General features: G+C 35.3%; 1 protein-coding gene across 1 annotated transcript in view; it reads left to right on the forward strand.

Annotated features, from left to right (window-relative positions):
* Positions 1-1498: 1498 nt before the first annotated feature.
* The window catches only part of LOC145671053 (5-hydroxytryptamine receptor-like), a 1055419-nt gene continuing 1034832 nt past the window's right edge, over positions 1499-22085 (forward strand). The window contains exon 1 of the mRNA XM_081739738.1: positions 1499-2655. The gene's annotated coding sequence lies outside the window, so the exon portion shown is untranslated. The remainder of the gene's footprint in view (positions 2656-22085) is intronic.

The following is a 22085-nucleotide window of genomic DNA, read 5'->3' on the forward strand; positions in this document are numbered from 1 at the left end:
AAAGCACTGTAACACGTGAAGTTGTTAAAAATAAAACAACTCACAAAGACCCTATTCTCCTTTCTAACTTTCTACTAATGCATAACTACAAACGGAAAAGTGTAAAAGGTAATAAATAGCGGAACAATTGTCACACTAAAATTCAGTAAATACTTCTACGATTAGATATTTGAATTTCGAAACATTAGTCCAATAACTAACTAAATAAAAATGAAATAAAATCTTACTGTTAGTTTAATTTGAGGTTCCATAGTTGTAGTGAAACGAAATGAAATTTGTAGTTTAATATACCACGTTTATGCGCCATGTCTAATGGAGACGCGGTGTTTAACCACCACAGAACCCACTTGGCACGAGTTTGGATTGAATCAAGGACCCCATGAATCAGAGGTGATCACTCTGCAACCGAGCCAGAGCAGCTCCATAGTTACAGTGTAATCTGAATAAATGGATGATTAGGATTGCATTGGTTTTTAGAGTAACATCTTCATTCGGTACCGGTAAGATGATATCTACGTTCAAACTTTCATTCGAATCACTATTCAGGTCTATAATCGCGGTAAGTACGAAAAACAGGTATCAAAATTCAGACTCCATGCACAGAAAAGAGCTCCTATGTGGGTAAGCGGTTAGCGTAAGCGCGTTTGGCTTATGAGGCCCAGGTTCGATTCCCGACGGGAGTTCAAGTGGTTCGGATTCCACGTTAATCAGTAGGTCCACGTTTCATATAGCCTTGCTGTTGAACGGGACGTTGAGCTCAAAAATCAATCCATGCACAGAGAGCATACACATTAGCTACTCAATCAAGAGGAGACACTAAAGAGGTCAATAACTGATATAAATGGATACGAATGAATCATAACAAATACAAATGAATTATAATTACAGATAAATAACGGATAGAAGTGAATTATAATGAAATACTAATTATCATTCATTTGTATTCGTAATGTTTCATAACAGAGAAAGATGAACCATGATTGATGCAGATGAACGATAATGGGCATGGATAAAAGATAACAAATACAGGTGCATAATAACGAATATAGATAATTTAAAACCTATACATACGAATGATAACAGGGCAATTGGATGATTGGAGAAATGACTGGAAACGCGAGATTCAAAGAAACATTACTGTCTCTATGTTATCCACCGCAAACCCAAAGACTGATTTATTTGGACCATAGATATCTTCTACCACTGATCTACCTAGCTCCTAAAATTATTAAAATAACAGAGGAATAGTTGAATAAAATAGGAAATAAGAGATCAAGTTTATCGCCTCTAATACGCAACCTTGTAAGACCCGCTCTTGACTCGGAATGTTGAAAAAAAGAAAGGTAGTTGTTTAGTTGGCAACTCTGCATAGATATGTGTGTATCTCGGTCTGTGTGTATTTTGCTTGGAGTTTTCGTTTTTCCATGCGTACCAGCATCGGTGGAGATAGAAGTCGGTGTGTCGCGTCGAGGCGCGCTTGCTCCCAACAGCTGAGAACACCCGCCCAGTATCACTCGCGACGTCGACCTGCTAACAATCGCAGGGCCCAATCTTGTGCTTTTCATTGTGTGGCTATCACAATATTTATTCATCGTCTTTGATCATATAGACTATTCTTGGGATATTCTGTAATAATCATTTTTCTGTTTTACTTTTTTATTGACAGACTATAACATTACGAACAATGCGGTTACTTTAAGCTCCGATTGTCTCTGTTTCTTCAACGGTAGATATAACTCTTGTTTTTCTTTTTTTATTATTGAGAGATCATTCGAAAATTATCGCATATCTTGAATTTGTGAATTTCCCTACAACATTAAAAAAAATTGCGTGTTTTTACTACTTCTGTGCAAGAACTCATCATTATAACTACATACATAAGTCAGTTTGTTTTTTAATATTACCAGGACCAATGATTTCGAAAGAAGAAAAATAATTTTACCAATACACATAACTGAACTATCAAGAGTGTATCTCTTTAATGATTTAACAATGTTCCGTTGACTGAAGACTTCAATAACTTTGTGGACCTGTTGCTTTATCGATAATCTTTTATTTAAAAAAATACTATTGGAAGTCCAAATTTTTTCTCTTTTTTTTTCTTGTTCCCAGTGATTTCAAATAGTATGTAGTGATAATTAGAAACATTTTAAAATTAGATTCGTTTAATTGATTTTTCGTTACGATCTTTTTATTCTTATTAAAGTTATACATTTTCCGTTTGTGAATTGATTATTCAACAAATGACAGTGTAACACAAACCCATTAGTGATTAACGTATTAACTGACGAAAGATATTCCAGTGTTCAATTGAGACAATTCTGGTTTTCTTGTAAATGCTAAATTGTGAATGTAATTAAAAGTGTACTTTACTTTATTTATGAATTTATCATAAAACAGAAAGTATTCAAGATGACAATTAAACAAAACATATTTTTTTGAGTTTATTTTGTTGCAATTTACGGAGATGAAACAGACGATACAATATTAGCAGCACATTGTTTTTAATTAGGCGAAGACATTGAGTAAACTTGGGATGAAATTTTATTTTTAATCCCTAACTGTTCTTTATTTTTTTTATTGTTTTAACTGAATACTTTAGAAGAAATGAAGAACAGACCTTAAGACAGTATATCATCGGACGAACAACAGCCGGTAAGTACCCTTCTCTTTTTTCTTTTAAATTTTAAAACATGCTAACTAAAAGAAAAGTTTCTAAATTTAATATATATCGTATATGATTCCATTATAAGCGTGCTGTAAATAGAAATTTCAGGTCACATGGAAATTTCTCCGAGGTTTGTGACGTCAAGCATATTCAAATTGCGTATGATCATTAAGGCTGGAAATATTTTATGCAGGTAACCAAAGATTAAATTAGGACTAAGTCGAGTCGAATGGGCTCCCCACCAATATATATAAGTATGAATGAATGTAACGGGATTTATTCGTAAACATCTCTAAGACAGATGTACACCAATTTTGATTATTCTCATTACGTGAATGGAACAAGGGCTAATTTTCGATTTTAGGATGTACTTTGATTAAAATGCGTGATTATCGTAAGATAGAAGGCTATGGTCAATGTTTCTGATAGAGACGGAATGTCTCAGGATATTGTCAACTTAGGAATTAAAACTTAGCACATACAATGCACATTTAAAATAGGTCTACTAGAGTTCATGCTTTTATGAAAATTTCCATTTTAAGGAGGCATCTTCATAGAAAAAATGTATGTATGTAATCTTCTATCATAACTCTGGAACATATAGAGAAATTTTAACAGAACGTGATTCACACACACACTTCGAAAAAGGAATACAATACAGTGGGCAAAGACACTCTTATCACCCTAACGAGTGAAAATAGGGAGTTCATAAAAGTAATCCAGTCGCTCCGCATACACAGAAAGATTCGTTCTCCGAACAGCGGTATATTGTACAAACATACGGAATCTTCTTACTTACTACAGAAATCAGTACGGAGCATACGTTGTTCTATGCTACATAGGCACTGCTCTTAAATGTTTCATCATGCCGTTGCAGGATGTCTGATAGCTAACAGTGTTCCTTATATTACATACATATATGTATGTTACCTTCGTCACTATATGTTATATACGTCCATTTGTATGTGAGATCCTGATCGCCTATATTGGTTTATACGAAAAGTACGTACAAAATGGAACACTTATACAGAAAATATTATAAAACATGCGTTTTCAGTTATACGTTTGCTGTACGTTAAGCCCAAAAACTACAGGATTTTCAAATGTAACATTCGATTTTGCGTACACCACATAAATGGTTTTCTCAGTTTATAGTAATCCCTAACGCTCTTTAGGCCCGCGACCAGCCACAGAGATTTGGGGGGGGCATGAATATATTAGGGGAGGCCAAGTCATTAAAAATTATCTTACAAATACTAAATTGTGTTTTTTGTATTAACAAATAGCATTTTGTGTTATGATCTGGAGGGGTCGAGAAAAGTTTAGGGGAACCAGAACCCCTCTGGTCCCCTCATGTTTTCCTCATTGGTGCGAGCTGTTCCAAGTTCGGTTCCCGGTAAGAACACTTGGTCGAAATGTATCAAATTTAAAACAGGCTAACCATTCTGAAAGAGATTTTTCTGGGTTTTCCTCATTGACACCAGCAAATGACGGTATGGTACCCAGCATATAGATCCCAGGCCGCTTTCTTCCTTCCCATTCCTTCGATAGTTTGATGACCCAGGAACGTCATCCCTTATATGTGACAAGGAGACGCGGTGGCTCAGTGGTAGAGCGTTCACCTCCGGTGCTTGGGGTTCCTGGTTTGATCCCAGCTCGCGCCGTGTGGACTTTGTGGTGGACAAACACTGTGCTCGTGGGTTTTATCGGGGTTCTAACGTTTCCTCCCACTTTCTTCATTCCACCATTTCATTCATTTCTCATAATCGACTTCTTCCTTAGCCTAACCGGCGTAAGCGTGGGACGTAAAACTCAAAGATTTCATGTCATTTTTTCCCTCATATGTGACGGAGTAATATGGCCATATATACCGAAAGCCGATAATTCTAATTCCTAAATCCTAAAAAATCCAAAAAGAACAGATATTCCTGTCAAATTCAAAGTTTTAAGAGTCGGAGAAATAGATGATCCATTTAAAATTAATTTTAGAACATAGTACCTTGACCTTCCTCAAACTGAGTATATATATCATGTCACTTTGTTAAAAGGATGTATCCTGAGGAGTGTAGAGGTGTTTAAAATTTATGGTCAAAATGGAATATCTATTATTAAAATGTTTATTCTACGTGGGTGGGGAACAGGGTTCAATTATTTTAGAAAACTTATATATCTTGTAATAATAATATTAACATTTTTTACCGTTCACTAAAGACATAATAGAAATTTAGTTGGTTTATTATTTATATTGGTTCCCTTCTGTATGTTGCTGATATAAAGTACTCTTTAATATTTAAACTTTTAGGTCAAATATTGGAATAAGGCTACATGATTTGAGCACTGTCTTGCGCTAAGAAAATATTTTGCCGAGTGCATTCCCTTATTTATGACATTAAAATTTAATCCCTGAACATAACAAGTATTGGTGAGCGGTTTGACACCTTTAGTGGAGTTTAATATCCCCTTCTCCCGTTATTGAAAGGCCTGCATTTGAGATGCCAAAGTCATCACTGAGATGATTAAGAAAAACAAACAGAAATCTAAAATAATAAAAGAAATTATTCGGTCTTAGTTCATTTATAAACACTTAGGTAAAACTTGAACATACAGTTTTGTTGTCATTTCCACGTATCGCTGGAAAACTACTTCGCTTCCTACAACATTCCTTAGAGAACGTGCTATCGATTAAACTGTATGGTTGGTGGGGTTGATTTATATTTAAATGTTATAGTTAATCCGTATAATTTGTTTACTGGCGTCGTTCTCTCCGTCAAAACAAGATGTATTTCTATATTTTACAGTAAATTAACATACGGAACAATGGGAGTATTACTGGATCTTATTTTTTTCTATTAGTTCGTTTCATCAGAAATTATGAAGAGTTCGTTTTATCAGAAATTATTTTACATATTTAGTTTGTCTGTCCTGTATTCGGTTTGGAAGATTAAAAATCTCAGGAACTATTTGATAGAAAAACATCATGTTTGGCCAAGATGTAGAGAGTTAAAATATAAAAATCAAATTCCTTGTTGGAGGTGATCCATTGAGTAGGATCCAAGAAATGAACAATGAACAATTGGTTACAATGTATTCCTATGAGAGGAATTATTAATATCATCCTTGAATGATAGATTAGCTCAAGTGCTGTTTAGATTAGCAAGTTAGTATTATGATCAGTATGTAATATACTTATTTGTCTTTGGAATACAAAACTAAAATGGAACTAAACGACTTTGTACACGAGAAACCTAAATATTTTCATATTTTTATATTTCCAAATATTATAAATAATTGATCTGAATCTATGCTTAATCTAATTGAAAATAAATGCTATTTTAAAACATAGGCTTGCTAAAAGTTAGTTTTGTAAGGACAAAAGTTTACAGAAAATCAAACTAAACTGTTTCTCGTGTTGTACACAGTGACATGGCTACTTGTTTAATTTGTATATTACATTATAAATAGGGGGCGCGGTGCCTCAGTGGTAGAGCGTTCACCTCCGGTGCTTGGGGTCCCTGGTTCGATCCCAGCTCGCGCCGTGTGGACTTGGTGGTGGACAAACACCTAGCTCGCGGGTTTTCGTGGGATTTTCCCGTTTCCTCCCACTTTCTTCATTCCACCATTTCATTCATTTCTCATCATCACCGTCTCCTTTAGCCTAATCGGCATAATCGTGGGACGTAAAACTAAGGATTTCATTTCATTTCATTTTCATTTACGTTATAAATAACAGTATACAGACAACAAAGTACTCTAGCAGATGTAACTTAATTATTAATTTAAATTTCAAAAACGATACCTGCTAATTATAACTGTAAGTTGTCTGGCGCTTTCCCTCGTGACTAAGCGGTTAGCATACGCTCCTTTGGCGTGGGAGACCCGGTTTGATTTCTCGTGGGAGCTCATGTGTTTAGGATCCCACGTTAAAATTGTAGATCCACCCTCATGCAGACTCGCAGCTGAAAGGGACGCAAAAATTGAAAATCAAATCAAAATCTAAGATTGCTGGCACATTTCGAAACCAATAGTTTTTAATAAAAGCATCCTGATGTCAAATATCTTATATCCTAATATACATTTAGTGCATATAATAATTCGATACAATTCGGCAACCATTCTGCGCTAAAGGGCTTCTTACATTAGCTACTATAGTTTTCCTTATAGCTCTTAATATGTTATTTGATACTCACTTTACATAGCTAACACTGACTTCGTTTCAAGTCAAATATTATTGTATTCCAAGCAGATAAATACTATTATAAATTATAGATATTATTTTTCCTATCATTAATGTGACTAAACGACTGTGGCATGGATAGGTAATCCATCTCTCTTGGAAGCCATTTGGGTATGATGGGGAAGAGGAAATTTGGTCTTACTAGATAACCTGTGTCCTTGTCAATTACGCCGAATATGAGTCTGGGCTATGGTTCGGAGCACTTGTTAATAAAATAAGTAATTTTTTTTTCATAATCTTTGTTGTTTAAAAATTTATGTAAAAACACAAATTCAAACACCTATATAATTTACGATCAGGTGGATATCGGAACGATCATGGACGTTTCTGACTATTTATGGCTATTCTAGCATTCATAAGGAGCATCCAAAGCCAAGTGTTTTTGTAGCCAACAAGATTTTGAATTTTCTCGGGTTCTACAATTTCTCTCTCATTTTGATACCACCAATTCTTTTACAATCATTTACTTGCATTAATCATCTGTATGCTTTACCCTAAAGAGCTTAATTATGGGACATTTTACTTGAATCTTCATTTTATTTTGTTTTATCATCCGTATAGTATTACTAATGATTCGTTTGAAACAATATTATGAATGTTATGAAGGTGAATGATTGAGTTAGCTTGTTTTTTGTCACATTAGCAGTTTTCGCATTTAAAACTCCTTGCTACAGTATATTTTACTATAGCATGGATAATCATATTGTGTCTCTTATGATTTCTGAAAGCTTTTGTTTCAAGTTATGTCTTTCTTTGTTTTCGGTGTTTAATGTTTCATTGCTCAAGAGCAAGACTAGTTGACACGTACATCTGCTGCTTAAGATCGGATCAAAATTTTAAATTTGCATATTCCCATCAGGAAGTCGCGGTCGGAAAGAGGGATTGCCGCCGTCGACGGTGGAGGGCGTCCGAGGCAGCCGGCATCAGTCCGCGGCGGCACGAAGATCTACTTGTTCAGAGTTGCCGACCTTTTGCCGAGGTGGCAAGCGGTCGAAAATCGAAAAATAAAATGCCCTTTGCCTACTCTTTGCCGACTGTTGCCGACCGTCAGAGTCGGCAAAACAGTCGGAAAGTCCTATTTCCGACCCTCTGCCGACTCCTTATGCCGGTCTCTTTTCGACGGCGGCGAAGGCGCATTTACTGCACCTTTACGGATGTTTGCCGACTGCTCGGCAAGACAACTTTCCGACGCCGGCGCATTTAATGCTCATTTCCGGCTGTTTGCCGACTGCTCGGCAAGGCAACCATTCGTCGCGGTCGAAAATTGCGCTGAAAGACGCCGGCCTCCGGCGCTGGCAATCCGACCGCAGCATCTGATCGGCATGGGCAAATTGTCCGACTGTAGGCGGCAGAATCCTGAGGGGGATCCTAGTTTAATACTATCAACAAGAAAAATTAGCATATTAATATTTTTACTTTCCTTTCCTAAACTTGGGGAGCGTGATGACTAAGGGGTAGAGCGTTCACCTCTGGTGCATGTGGTCCTTGCTTCGATAGCAGCACGCGCTAAGTGAGCTTTATGATGGATAACACCGTGTGTGCAAATTCTCTCGGGGATCTCTCGTATCCTTCTACTTTCTTCATTTCACCTATTTATTCATTTTTCATCGTCATAATCTCCTTTAGCATGGCATAACTGTAGTACGTAAAACGTAAAGATTTCACTCTCTTTTCTTTCGTAATCATCTCAAAAAAGAGTGATTGATCGTGGCACCGTAGTGTAGTTGCTAACGTCTAACCTTCGGTCCGAGCGGTCCCGTGTTCGATTCCAGAAGAGGACACTCCGCCTAAAATCTGTAAAATACTCAGACAGCCATCTGTAAAATCCTCAGACAGAAGTGAGTTTTTTTCTGGGTTTATCTCATTCACACCAGGAAAATTTCGGGAAGGTACCTAACAGATAGGACCGAGGCCACTTTTTACTTCAGCTGTCCTTTCCTTCCTCCCTACATTCAAGAATAGTGTGATCGCCGAAGAACTTCATCCCTCATGCTGAAATAGTCATAGATGAAGACAGCCTAAAGATGTACAATCTTTAATTTATAAGAGAGCAAGATTATAGATTTGTATTCACCTTATAGTGTTTATGACAACAAAAAACAAAGAAATACATAATAAAACTGAGTGGTCAGTGTCTTCTAGACAATATTTATTTGTAAATAATCTTTCTTTTACTTAGTCTATTATCGTAGATACATTGCATCCTCGTTTTCGTCATTCACTAGAAATGTTGCAGTGTAAAAGTTTCTAGTAACATTCATGGAGACACTAGCAAACCCACTTCTGCTGCTCTATCGTTGTTAACTATAAAAAAAATATGTTAATATTTACAAGCATAATAATCGATATTTAAATGCTCCGCTTGCTCCACTCTAGTTGTGGCCCTGATTGCATAAACAAGAAGGCGAAAGTATTTAGATATCCTAATTCTTATTATAAGCTCAGGTTCATACATTCATAAATGCGCATTTTGCGTGACTGTCTTTACTTAAGCGAAGTTTTTTTTTGTAGTATTTTGTCCAAGGGTTCAGTAATATGTTCAAAATACTTTACAGTAAAATCATGAAAAATTGCAAATATAACAAGAATATACTACTTATAAGAATCTGCTACCAGGCCGCTTAAACATCATTAATGTCACTAGTACACGAGCCGGAGCTGAAGAGGAATAGTACTGTAATCCTATTCTCCTTGAAGTTTGGTGTGTTGGTGGTGAACGGCCTATGTTGTGAAGGTTTATTTTACGTGGTAGTCTATACACCAGATCAGGTTATACCTTCCCTGGTTGTGATTTGCAGCTTTCGTTCACTGAGTTATTCGTAATATCAGTGTTTCAATAAGACGTAAAATACAATACTAAATCACGAACGGAAAATTAGGATCGATTGTTCTTCCAAGCCACCTTAGAAATTCTGAATATCGAGAAAGTAATGAAGAAGAAACATGTTATTAGAATATCTCACTGGGACTTACAATTGAGTGATTCTAATATGATTATTCTTTTAATATACAGGTGCATTACTTCACACATTAAATCTCGAACAAAAGCGAAGTTTCAACTATTAGTTTATTCAATAGACAGCTAGAGCCATTATCCCAGTCGAATTTCTTAATAAAATCAATCTGTTAATGGAATTATCCTTTCAGGTAATGAAAGATGTCAATATCTCGTTTAAAATCAATACATTCCCTAGTTTCTATGCAACCCTCACAGTAGCAAGGTAATGTTGGTTGCCTATAATAAAATAATGAGAAAACAAGTGATACTAACAGCAGATCCGGTCTCACATGGCTTTCACACTAAAAAGAGTTGAGTTGATTTTAGTTTAGCGTCCCTTTCAGCAGCGAGGCTATATGAGACGTGGACCTACTGATTAACGTGGAATCCGAACCACATGAGCTCCCGCCGGGAATCGAACCCGGGTCTCCCACGCCAAAGGCGCGTACGCTAACCACTTAGCCACGGAGGAGCTCACACACTAAAAAGAGATATCAAAGTCCAGTGAATTGTTAATTGATGTGTCACTTAGTTATTCTCCTATTGACATTCAAAAGAAACAAGTAAGTCAGAAGAAAATAAAGCTTACAGTTGCTAAAGGCGAAACCTACGGGACAAGAAGCAGTTACACTTGGAGCAGTGGTTCCAAACAAGCGCAGAGTGTTTCTCAGACCCATAGGATGTGTCGCGAAATTTTAGAATTTAAATATCATGAAGCATATAATAATTAGTTAAAAATAATTTTGAAACCAGTCGAAGCCTTCAGCGTCAGCGTCAATTCTTAGTACTACAAAAAGTTACTACTTTTTACAAACTTGTACGTACACTGTTGAAGTTTATATTATAATAGTGTAAGAAATGAAAGAAAAATGAAATATTTCAGTTTAACGTATACGATAATGCCATTTAAGCTAAGGGGCACGATGATTAAGGCAAGTGAATGATAATGGAAAAATTGTTGGAATGGGAAAGTGGGAAGAAACAGGAGTACGACGAGAAAACACACGGACATGGTGTTGTAAACCACAAACTTAATTGGCCGGGTATCGAACCAGGGAACCAAGAACCAGAGATAAACACTCTACTACTGAGCCATCGTGCCCCTTTCATTGTAGTTTACTTTGAGAGAATTATCAGCTTTATCTAGTAGCTTTAAAATTAAAACGTATTTACATAATTCTTTGTTCCGAATTAACTTGCAAGTTTGTGGAGAAGATATAAGCTTGTCTCTCTCTAAAACGAAGTTTATCTTCTTTACTACCAAAAATTTATTATAAATGTTATATTTTTCGTAAAGCTCTTGTTCATGAGGATCTATTTGTATTATTATTATTATTATTATTATTAATAATAATAATAATAATAATAATAATAATAATAATAATAATAATAATAATAATAATAATAATAATAAAGTGTTGCTATATCATACCTTCCGTAATGAGGCAGGATTCTGATGACTTCTGGACAAAATTAAGAAAGAGAAACAGGCCCAAATTTTGTACTTTATTTATGAAACAAGCTCAAACGAGAATTGTAACGATATAACAAGGTTTCTTTGAAAATGGAGACGAGATGAGACGAGAGGAGGTCTTATTTCTTGTCTCGTCCCGTGGGAAAAGCTATATTTGACCAACACTAGATAAGCACCTGATTCGCGTTTGAGCGATGGTAGAACAAGAGCCATGCGGTCATGTCCAAACTGTCTCGTTGGCAACTTAACCCGTCAACGCCCAATGTCACCTACAGGCGACACTACTTTAAAGACGTCTTCTTGTTGACCATAGAGGGACCTAGTAAACCACAGTAGCACCAGCTACTTACGTATATATGTTGTATCACCACACAAAAAAAGTTTCGAAGTTGAAGTACTGTACTAGGAAGAAGACGCCATTCAAGCAGTGTCACCTGTAGGTGGCACTAGGCGTTGACGGGTTAACGACTACGTGCCCGTGTTTCTACTGAAATATGTGCTGTATTGAACTGTACATAGTCAACTGAAACGAGCACTCTGAAGCCAAGTCCTTAAATTTGCATTAACTGTAATGTATTTAAATTATAGGACTACCCATGTTCGTAAAAAATGCAGTTAATTGGGCGGCCACGGTGATTCAGTGGTACAGTGTTCACTTCTGGTGCATGGGGTCCCCGATTCGATACCAGCTCACGCAAAGTGAACTTTGTGGTGGACAAATACCACGTGCGTGGGTTTCTTTGGAGCTCTCCTGTTTCCTCCCACTTTCTTCATTTCACCATTTCGTTCATTTCTCATCATCACCGTCTCTTTTAGCCTAGCCGGCATAATCGTAGGACGTAATAACTTAGATTTCCCTTTTCAATGCAGTTAATTTATTTCAACAAAAATAAAAGTTCAGCTAATATTCATTTGATCCCTTTTATTTATGTATTGTAGTTAAATTAGGTCTATTTCATACTTAACATCATCATGCACCAACGCAAAATCTTCCGCAACTAGAAACGGAGATAATACAAAACCAGTGTCAGATGTAATTAACCCTGAATATATAGCTTTGTTTAATGTGATGGTGAGATAATGTTACATTATATGAAGTTAAATTTATTTTTATATTTCCTTGATCGCAATTAGCGTCATATTGTTACGATATTAGTTGCTTTTCAAAAATAAAAAGCAAAAAATAATAACAGAACAAAACATCATGCCATGCACATGAATACGCATTGAAATGCATATTGTTCTGATTTCAAACTATTATACACTAACACGATGTAGGTGTTTTGCTAAAGAATTTCTAATTTTTGTTTGGATCACAAAGAAAGAATAATATATATATATATATATATATATATATATATATATATATATATATATATATATAAGAAACTAACCTATGACAATGACACATACTGTGTAAAATTTATACAAATGTACTGTGGTTTATACTATCTCAGTCCAAATTGGAATTTCTTTTATTTTTAACCCGAAACTTTGGTCTCTAGTGGAATTTTTATTTATATTACCTTTGAACTTCTTCGTATTGACATATAAATAAATGTTCGAGTTCCTGAGTACCTCATGACGCACAGTGGGGCGAAAACGCAAAAAGCTGGCCAAATTAAAAAAAAAAACGAAAGTTAGTAATATAGGAATTTTTTATGTAGTTGGCTAGAGTGATGTTAGAAGGGCCCAAATCCATAAATAGAATAGGGTTTTTACTTTATTCCGACTACCTGAGCCACCCTTAAGTAGACCGTTCAGCAGATCAAATGCGTAGAGAACAATAGAAGGATTGTGAGCGTCCGTTTAAACGGTTGTAACTTTCGAACGCGTTCATAGTTTTTAAATCTGTAAAGTTTTCCTATATCGTACTGGTAAGTAGAATAAGTGTATGAAGTGAAAAATTAATAATAATGATGTAATAATTTATAACTTGAATCGAAAGTCAGGCAAAATTTTCACATTGTTTATATATTTTATTAATTTAAAGCGTTGAAAACATTACGTGCACCCTCGTGCACCACGTTCATATTTTGTAGAATGGTAGTCTGAAAATTAATTAATGCTGTCGACAAAAACGTAGCTGCCAAAACGAGCCAATTACGAAGCGTGTTGATGTTAATTATTGCTCATTAATGTTACAGTGACAAGCCGTTGCAGTTACCATAACCGAATCAAATACCAATAATTTGTGTCATTTAAGTAATAATACATTTCTAATAAATAAGAACGTAAGTAACAAGTAATTGTTCATCAAAATATGTGAAAAAAGTGAATGTTGTTAAAGATACATTGTGAAAATTACGAAGTATATTGACATTCTTGTTATTCCGCCACTTTGGATCCGCCATTTTGCTTTTTCAACGTTAGTTGCAGAATCGTAATCAGCAACCTCAATAACCCCTTAATACTAAATTTCATTCAATCTGAATATAGTTATCATATTTTGGCCAGCTTTTTGCGTTTTCGCCCCACTGTGTGACGTGTCAAATAGTTTTGATCAATTTTTACTTACTCATTGTAGAAAAAAATCAACTACTCTTTATACTAGGTTTGACGTTTAACTTACTTTAATTTTAAACCTATTCATTTTACTCTTTATCCTTAAGGTTTTACATAAATTAGTTATAACTTGCCGAAACTTCACCCTAGATATACCGTGGCTAAATATTTATTATGTATAGAGAACTGGCTTTAGATTTTTATTCGGAGCTCATATGACTCATATTGCACATTAAGTTATCTATGTCTGCCTTAGCCTTAGTGCTGAAAAGGAATGTTGAACTCCAATTTAAGCTTTCCCCGCTAGTCTAGAGACTACTCAAGCACTTCGGTTCTCATTGTCTCGTGTTTGACTCTTGTGGGAGAGTATTGGAAGAAGCACGGTTAGTTAAAGCTCCATTATGTCTCATGTAGGTAATGTACTTCACTGCTCATATAAGTCATGTACTTCACGGCTTATATAGGCCATGTGCTTCACGTCTCATATAGATAATCTGGTTGCAGGTTCACGTCTCATATGGGTTTGTTATAGAAAGGGAATGTCAAACTCCAACAGACACACTAACAAACTTCTAACCAGAACAACCAATGTTTAATTTTGTGTTACTGCTTGCAAGTATTCATAAGGAATTCTTTTTATAGTGTCACACAATTTCTTATATAAAGGGTTCGAAATTACGTTTTATAATAAATTCTTAAGAAATAAATGTGGCTCCCATAAGCGTCCTAACAAATACACAAGTTAGAGAACCTATATTATAACTACTATTATTACTAATAATAATAATAATAATAATAATAATAATAATAATAATAATAATAATAATAATAATAATAATAATAATAATAATAATAATAATAATAATAATAATAATAATAACTTAGCAGTGGAACACTTCTACATATTTCTTAAAATGAACTGACATGCAAAGAGTAATCACCCGGTCAAATTTCATCTTACTAGATCAAGGAATCCCAGCGATGTAGTTAATCAGTCAATCATTACGTGGCATTTTGAACGCATTATTTATTACAAACATATTTCTAAAACAGTTGAGAATGATATTACTTCCGAGTGAAAATAGGAGAAGAGAAAATTATTTTGATGGTAAAAATAATCGTACTAAAAATTTCAACAAATCTACGTGTTTCATAGTCCATACACACCCAAAAAGTGATTGATGCCAGCATGCTTGTTCGCCCATTCCGACACTTGTCATTCAAACTCAATTATGAACTGTTTTATAAGATTCCCTACTAGGATTTACGAATGTTCTTTCTACTTCATAAGCCAAACATAGTTTACTTAAGCTTGAAAATAATAACAACAAAAAGTTTCGAATTTGTTGAAAAGGTTATAATGACTTTTAATATATATATTTCATAGTTCAATATCGTATTAAGTATTCTATAATATGGTATAAGTTGTTTTCAATGGAGCAAATGCAGGAGGCAATAAGTTCTTTTTCGGACAATTTTCTAAAAAATAGCTCAAGCAATTTTGTTTACATTTTTCATTTGTCTCAGTGAAACTTTTTTACAAATTGACTAAGGCAATTTTCCTCACATTTGATAAATAAAAGGTACAGTTTGAAATGATTCAATTTAAGCCATGGGAGCGACAAAATTTAGTACAGTGGTCCATAACTTTGAATAGGTTGTATATAAATAATAACGTAACACACAGGCAGGTTATACATTGAAGACTATAACTAATTATAGAGAATAGTCATACATGTAAAATACTAATGAGCATTATCAGTTATAAAACCATGTGCTAATTATTGGGAAGCCGAGACGATTAATAAGGTGGTTTGGCAAATACAGAAAAGATAAATGTTGTATCGAAGTGAGGGAAACGGTATGCTATACATAGTAATGTTACTATGCAAATGTCTGTTTTTTTTAGTTTGTAAGGTTAAATGGTTGGTCCGAAATATACGTATACCCTATTAGCAAATTACGGGCCAATATGATACGCCTAGTGAGAGCAGACTAAATATGACTATGGGCGATGTGAAGATAACTATCTTCATATCCATGATATCATCACCACGCTCTGATTTCCCTTACCTCCCTGTATTGCCCAGGTGATAGGTTAAACCTCTGACCCGCTTTTGAACGAGGGAAGAATGACATAAATATCAAAACTCACGATCTTGGCTCTCGGGCTCAATAAATGCGTGTAAGTCCGTGAGAGCTTCAGTCTTATCAATGGACAGTAAGACTGAGCCCGAGTTAGAGGGAACGCGAGCTATGATGAAGCTTACAGACGAGAGCCTCATTCTTAATTCCGAGCCCCAACAATTAGTGACCGCAAGCCCAATGATATTAATGAGCCCGAGTTTCATTAAGGATATCGAACCCGAACTCGGTCAAGTCCGAGCCAGAGCTAGTGTTACTCTCACTGCGATTACTGAGTAGCACCAGCCCTTTGAGAATAGTAAGCTTGATCATTCGCAAACCAAAGTCAGATTCGCTTACAAATTGTTCATCTCTGGAATGAGATAATAAATATAGATCCTACTGGGAATCGAACCAAGATCATCTATTTGCTAGATAGACATTTTATTCCATACGCCACTTCAGCTTTTTCTACTAAGAATCTTGGCTGAGTGGTAGAGCACTTACCTCTGGTGTGTAGAGTCCCTGATTCGACCTGCGAACAAGTAAGTATGGGGTGCAAAATATCTTGCTCGTGGGTTTTACTGGAGTACTCTTTCCATCAATTCTCCATCATTATTTGCTTGCATTAATAATACATCTTCCTTAGCCTAAAAGGACTTAACTTGAGACGTTAATCTGGAAGATTTAAATTTTAGTAATAATCTGTCAAAACATGGAAGTTGTTTTGAAGAAACCGGAATTTTCGAATGTTCATCTATCTATAAAGATTCGTAAAAATATCTTACAGAAAACCATTTTGCTTTTTATTATATATATATACACGAAGAACGCATGTCGTGTCTACTTTTAGCGGCATTCAATAGTACCGCCTCTGAAATGTTGAAGTTTTATTTAGAACAGGTTTAGGAACGGTACATAATACATAAGGTACTTTAATGTCTCAGTATGAATAAATTACTCTCTCTCTCTCTCTCTCTCTTCATATATATATAACATTCAGTGAAACTTTTCTTCTTGCTTTTGCTCAAACATTTTTCCACACAAGAGCTTCAATCCTACGCAGTAAGAGCGGTATATGTGTTATATATATTCTGATCCGCTAGATTCAGAATGGTCTCTGGTACTCGAAACACGTATTCAGAAGACCAACGTTCGGACAGGAATTTCAAACACTCTCAGGTGAACTACCACGATAAGTTTCTGTTTTATATTGTTGACTCCCGGTGGAAACTTGTAAATATATAATACCACTATTTATTTTTTCACTGTGATTTGTAAGTAGTATGTGCGTAAATGAGAATGTGTGTCACCGTGAGGAAAACAGAAAAACAGCAGATGTAATCTGTTAGTGAACAGTACATGTTACTACATACGAAAGATATAAATAATAAAATAAAATTTTCTACAGGAAAACAAAAACATTAATTATTATTAATAATCAACGACATACCTTGTAGCGCCGGCAAAGCTTGTTTTGTTATCGTTTTCTATCCATAGCATGTAATTTCTCCGTAATGATGTTACTTTTTTCAACTCGGTGTGCTTTGTTCATTCACATATATCTAGCATTTGGACAATATCTGAGGTAAACTAAAATTTAAAATGTTAATAATAATTTTAGTTTATCTCTCTTTAACCACTTTAAGTACAGTAACTTTCCTCGTATCATAATTGGTACCTTAAAAAGAGGGTATTTCAGTGTCAATGTCACCTTGAAAAGTGCCATACAGGGTATTTTTTTTTTAATTCACAAAAGAATGAGCTGTACTTAATTTTGTCAAAAACTACGCATGAATTTGTATACTCAAGTATATCATTAGTTCAAGTGAATAAGCTCTGTTCTTTGATACTGACCTCCTCTTTGAAAAAATCGCTGATAATATAGAAGACATGTGTATGATATGTCAGTTCCTTATAAATAATGAACAACTATTTATTTTATCAGTATTACACCATTAATACGAGACTCGTCTTTTGCATGAAGTCCCATAACCACATTTGCTTGTGTCGCTGGTCTAGGGGCTAGTACGTTCTGCTTGTGGTTGCAGGTTATATTCCCGTAGGGAGAGCATTCAAAAGTTTCAACTCATTACGATGTTTCGAATTTCCTCCTTAACCCGTTGAATCCCAGCTGTGTAGAGAGAGTGAAGAACCTCGCGATCACGCTAAGCGGAGAGCGTTAGGCAATAAATAATGGGAAAAAAACATTAACTACATTCGTTGCTAATTCACTTCCGACGAACTATAACCCTTCTCTTGCTCCATATTCTACTTCTTAGAGATTTAAAGTACACAAGAACAAAAACAGTGGTCTCAAAAGTAGCAGAGGTTCTTATTCTCAGCAACAGATGGCATAACGGTCATGTTTTCTCATTAATTGCAAAAGTCACGTGCTCTAATGATGTCACAGCAACACGTAGACTTCGGTTCTCCCCTACTAGAATCATTCTTACGTTTTCGTGGCCATTACCATGCAAAAATATTTCCTATTCAGCCGCTGGTACCACCTTCGTACGTAGTGGTATCCAAAAATGCAGGCTCGACTACGCACGGGCTCTACGTAGTGGTAGTCAAGCCGTTAAACTATAAGACCATACCTTACGTAGCCTCAGCGCTGAAAAAACACACTGAGCTTCAACAAAGAAATAAACAACAACTTACTCACTTTTATAAATGTTAGTGAATATCATGAAAAGACCATAACAAATACCAAAGCTTAGAAAGTAGGTTAAGCAATCTAAAACAAATCCTATTTATTTGTATACAATATTTTACATCAATGTAACTAAAGAAACTCGTCTTACAGATCAAATACCAATACTTCTAGCATGTCATAAGATGTGGCCCAAAATTATAATTTACTCCAGGGGACCACGGTAGCTCAGTGGTGGAGCTTTTACATCTGTTACGTGCGATCCGTGGGTCGATCCCTGGGTGGCCAAGTAAATTTGTCGTGGACATCTCGTCTGTAGATTTTGTCGGCCCAGTTTACTCCCAATTTCTCATCTCACCAACCGTTCCATCATTATTCACTTACTTTAATCATCTTCTCCATTAGCCTAAAGGGCAGAAAACGTGGGACGTTAAACCAAGAGATATCATTTCATTTTCATTTCATATGATTTACTCTAAAACTTTATTAGGATCACTAAGGTCATGTTGCTAATCCATCCGTCCGTTACTCCGCATGATAATTCTTGAACGGATGCAAATTTTTAATTCTGTTGTTGCAAACATATAACTAGAGCGATTATCTCGTTAACAGAATCAATCCGTTAACATATTAACGGATAACGGAAACGTCAACGGTAACTATCTATAGCCTATATCCCATACATGCGAATAGTGTTGCCAGGAGACAAGACGAGACGAGACTACAGGTTGTCTCGTCTCGCCTCGTGAAAATCATGTCTCGTCTCAAAAAAATATGCGCATCTACTCTTGTGTCTCGTATCGAATGGTTCTGCCTCGTCTCGTAAACGAAGTGGGACATGAGAAATGTCTCGTCTCATGGCAATACTAGACCGGCTGAGGCACACAAAAAATAGATGTTATTTCAAGTGGTTAAAATTACTACTTCTACTAAGTTTGGTTTGGTTTACAAAGTACAACACACACACAAATACAATCTTCCAACAAGGACTGCTTAGTTTCGACTGAACCAGAAATGAATTACTACGACAGGATTACTTGTCAATACCGTTGGTACTATCGAAAGGCTAAGTTTCCTACTTTATATCAGAGTTCTTTTTCCACAACACCTGGCGCCATTTCAACAAATAAGAAGAGCTATGCGACTTTTCGATTTTAAAAACGGCTCAGGTTCGAATATCGTCATAAAACAATAAAAAAAACTGAATTTCATTGTCAAACTAGCATGCTTTCATACCTCAGTCCCGAGAAATGCTGACACATTTCTGTCTTTGTTCGGAACGAGAAAGACTATGAAAGAATGTTTAGTTACTCATAAAGCTACATTAAGAGGACTTGTGTTTCTATAGCAGGATTCTTATGTATAGATACCCCCACCAACTCCCGGAATGAAATCTTTTGAAACACTTTTCTCGATGAATACTTTAACATTGTAGTTGAATCTGGAGCACTATCACAAAATAAACATGAATTGGAAAAATTGAAAAATGTAAATGAAAGATGTTTGTAAGAATCATTTTTTTAAAAAAGTAACTTCAGATATTCCCCGTTCTTTGTAGAATAGTCCTAATTTGAAAGAATAAACGATGGCATATATTAAGTAGGAAATAATTTATTCCGAGTTTATAGATTTCTAAACAAATTCAAAAATAGTATTTGCATTTTCGAGCCAGACGTGAGACGAGACGAGACATTTCACGAGACATCTCGTCTCATCTTGTATCTCGAAAAGGAGAGGAGACAAGTAGTCTGTCTCGCCTCATATCTCTCCTCAAACGGTTCTGTTTCGTCTCTTAGCAACACTACACGTGAACAAATTATTTAATTCTGTTTTTCCTGCAACAGATCGCTAAAGCAATTACCTCAACCAAGTTCATTAACGGAATCAATCCATTAATGTATTAACGGATAACGATGAGTTCAACGGTTGTTAATTATAGCCCATGTCTCCTACATGGAGGCAAAATTTTTAATTGCCTTTTTTTTAAAAAAAAAATAGCTAGAGTTCTTATCACGGCCGAGTTCATTAATGAAGTCAATTTGTTAACCCTTTAAGCATTTATTGTAACTTTTGTTACCATTGTGCAGTGTTGTCTTTGACTATTTGTTTAGGTTCTAGAACAGGTATTTAAGCCGGATTTTTAATTGGTCAAGTCAAGCATGGACTAAAGAATACCTCAGATGCGTTTTGGAACCAGATGGTTAACTTGTCGGCGCAAAATGGGGGCGGAGGGGCGTTACCTTTTTCTTTTTTTTTCTGAAGGCAAATTTCAAAACTTCTTCACGCCCTTAGTTTTCAAGATTGAAAATCTGTATACGAATTGATTGTACCCGTGCGTATTTATCAATTTTTTTAGATCCCTACGTGAACTCAATTCCTAGCCCAAAGGGCACAACGATTTCGAGGGGGTGATTTTTCACAAAAAATTCCGTATTTTCCCAAATTTTTCCGTCCAGGTGTATGATACTGGTATGCGAGTAGTATTGCTGGAAAGGGCTTGTTCTACTAAAGAACATTTCGTTAAAACCATGACTCTAGGACAAATAGTAATGATAGAGTGAATCTTCATAATACATTCATATGGCTAACCTTCAAACTTTCATATTTTTTTCTGCCCTTCGTTTTCAAGATACAAGATTGAAATTGTGCACACGCATTTTGTACTTAACTACGTATTTTTCAAGAGATTTTCAGATACCTATCCTAGCTATCTATATTTGATAGTTAATACGTATGCGTTAGCGGATTGGTTATTTGTTTATGTACTGTAAATGTTATTTATTTATTTATTTATTTATTTATTTATTTATTAGAAAAATAGAGTGTTATCTAGCAAATTGTATAGTTGACCCTCTTATCCTAAACATGAAACATACTCTAAGTCTACTGGCAGGAAGATCTATCTGACAGACTTTTCTAACGTAAATTTAACACTGTTGAATGAAATTTGTAATTTATAGATCTTTCCCAATGTTATTCAAATATTAGAGGGCAGGAAACCTGTTGTACAGTATTTTTTCTGACCTTACTCTGGCACTATTGGTCAAAAATCTATTTTGTAGATATATTTCTCAACTTATTGAGACACTATTGTTCGAAAGGTCTATTTTATACACTATTATAAAAATTACATTGATAGTGTTGATCAAAATATTGTATATATTAGGGTGGTCCAGCATAGAATGGTAAAGAAAAAAAACATTTCTGATTTAAATGCATAGTTGCCAATTTTGATTCACGTGGTCTAAATATACAGAATGAAAAATTTCAGCGCAGTAAAAAAAAATATTTAGAGGTCGCTCAAAGCCTTCAATTATGCTCCATACCTGTTATTTGAAATATTGAACGTTTTCGCATTTAAACGGTGATGGACCTTTTCATTGTTTTGTGCAATGCTTGTGAATTTCATCCAAAAACAACATTTAA

This window comes from Thermobia domestica, chromosome 15 (genome assembly GCF_964235325.1).
Source record: "Thermobia domestica chromosome 15, izTheDome1.hap1.1, whole genome shotgun sequence".
NCBI lineage: Eukaryota > Metazoa > Arthropoda > Insecta > Zygentoma > Lepismatidae > Thermobia > Thermobia domestica.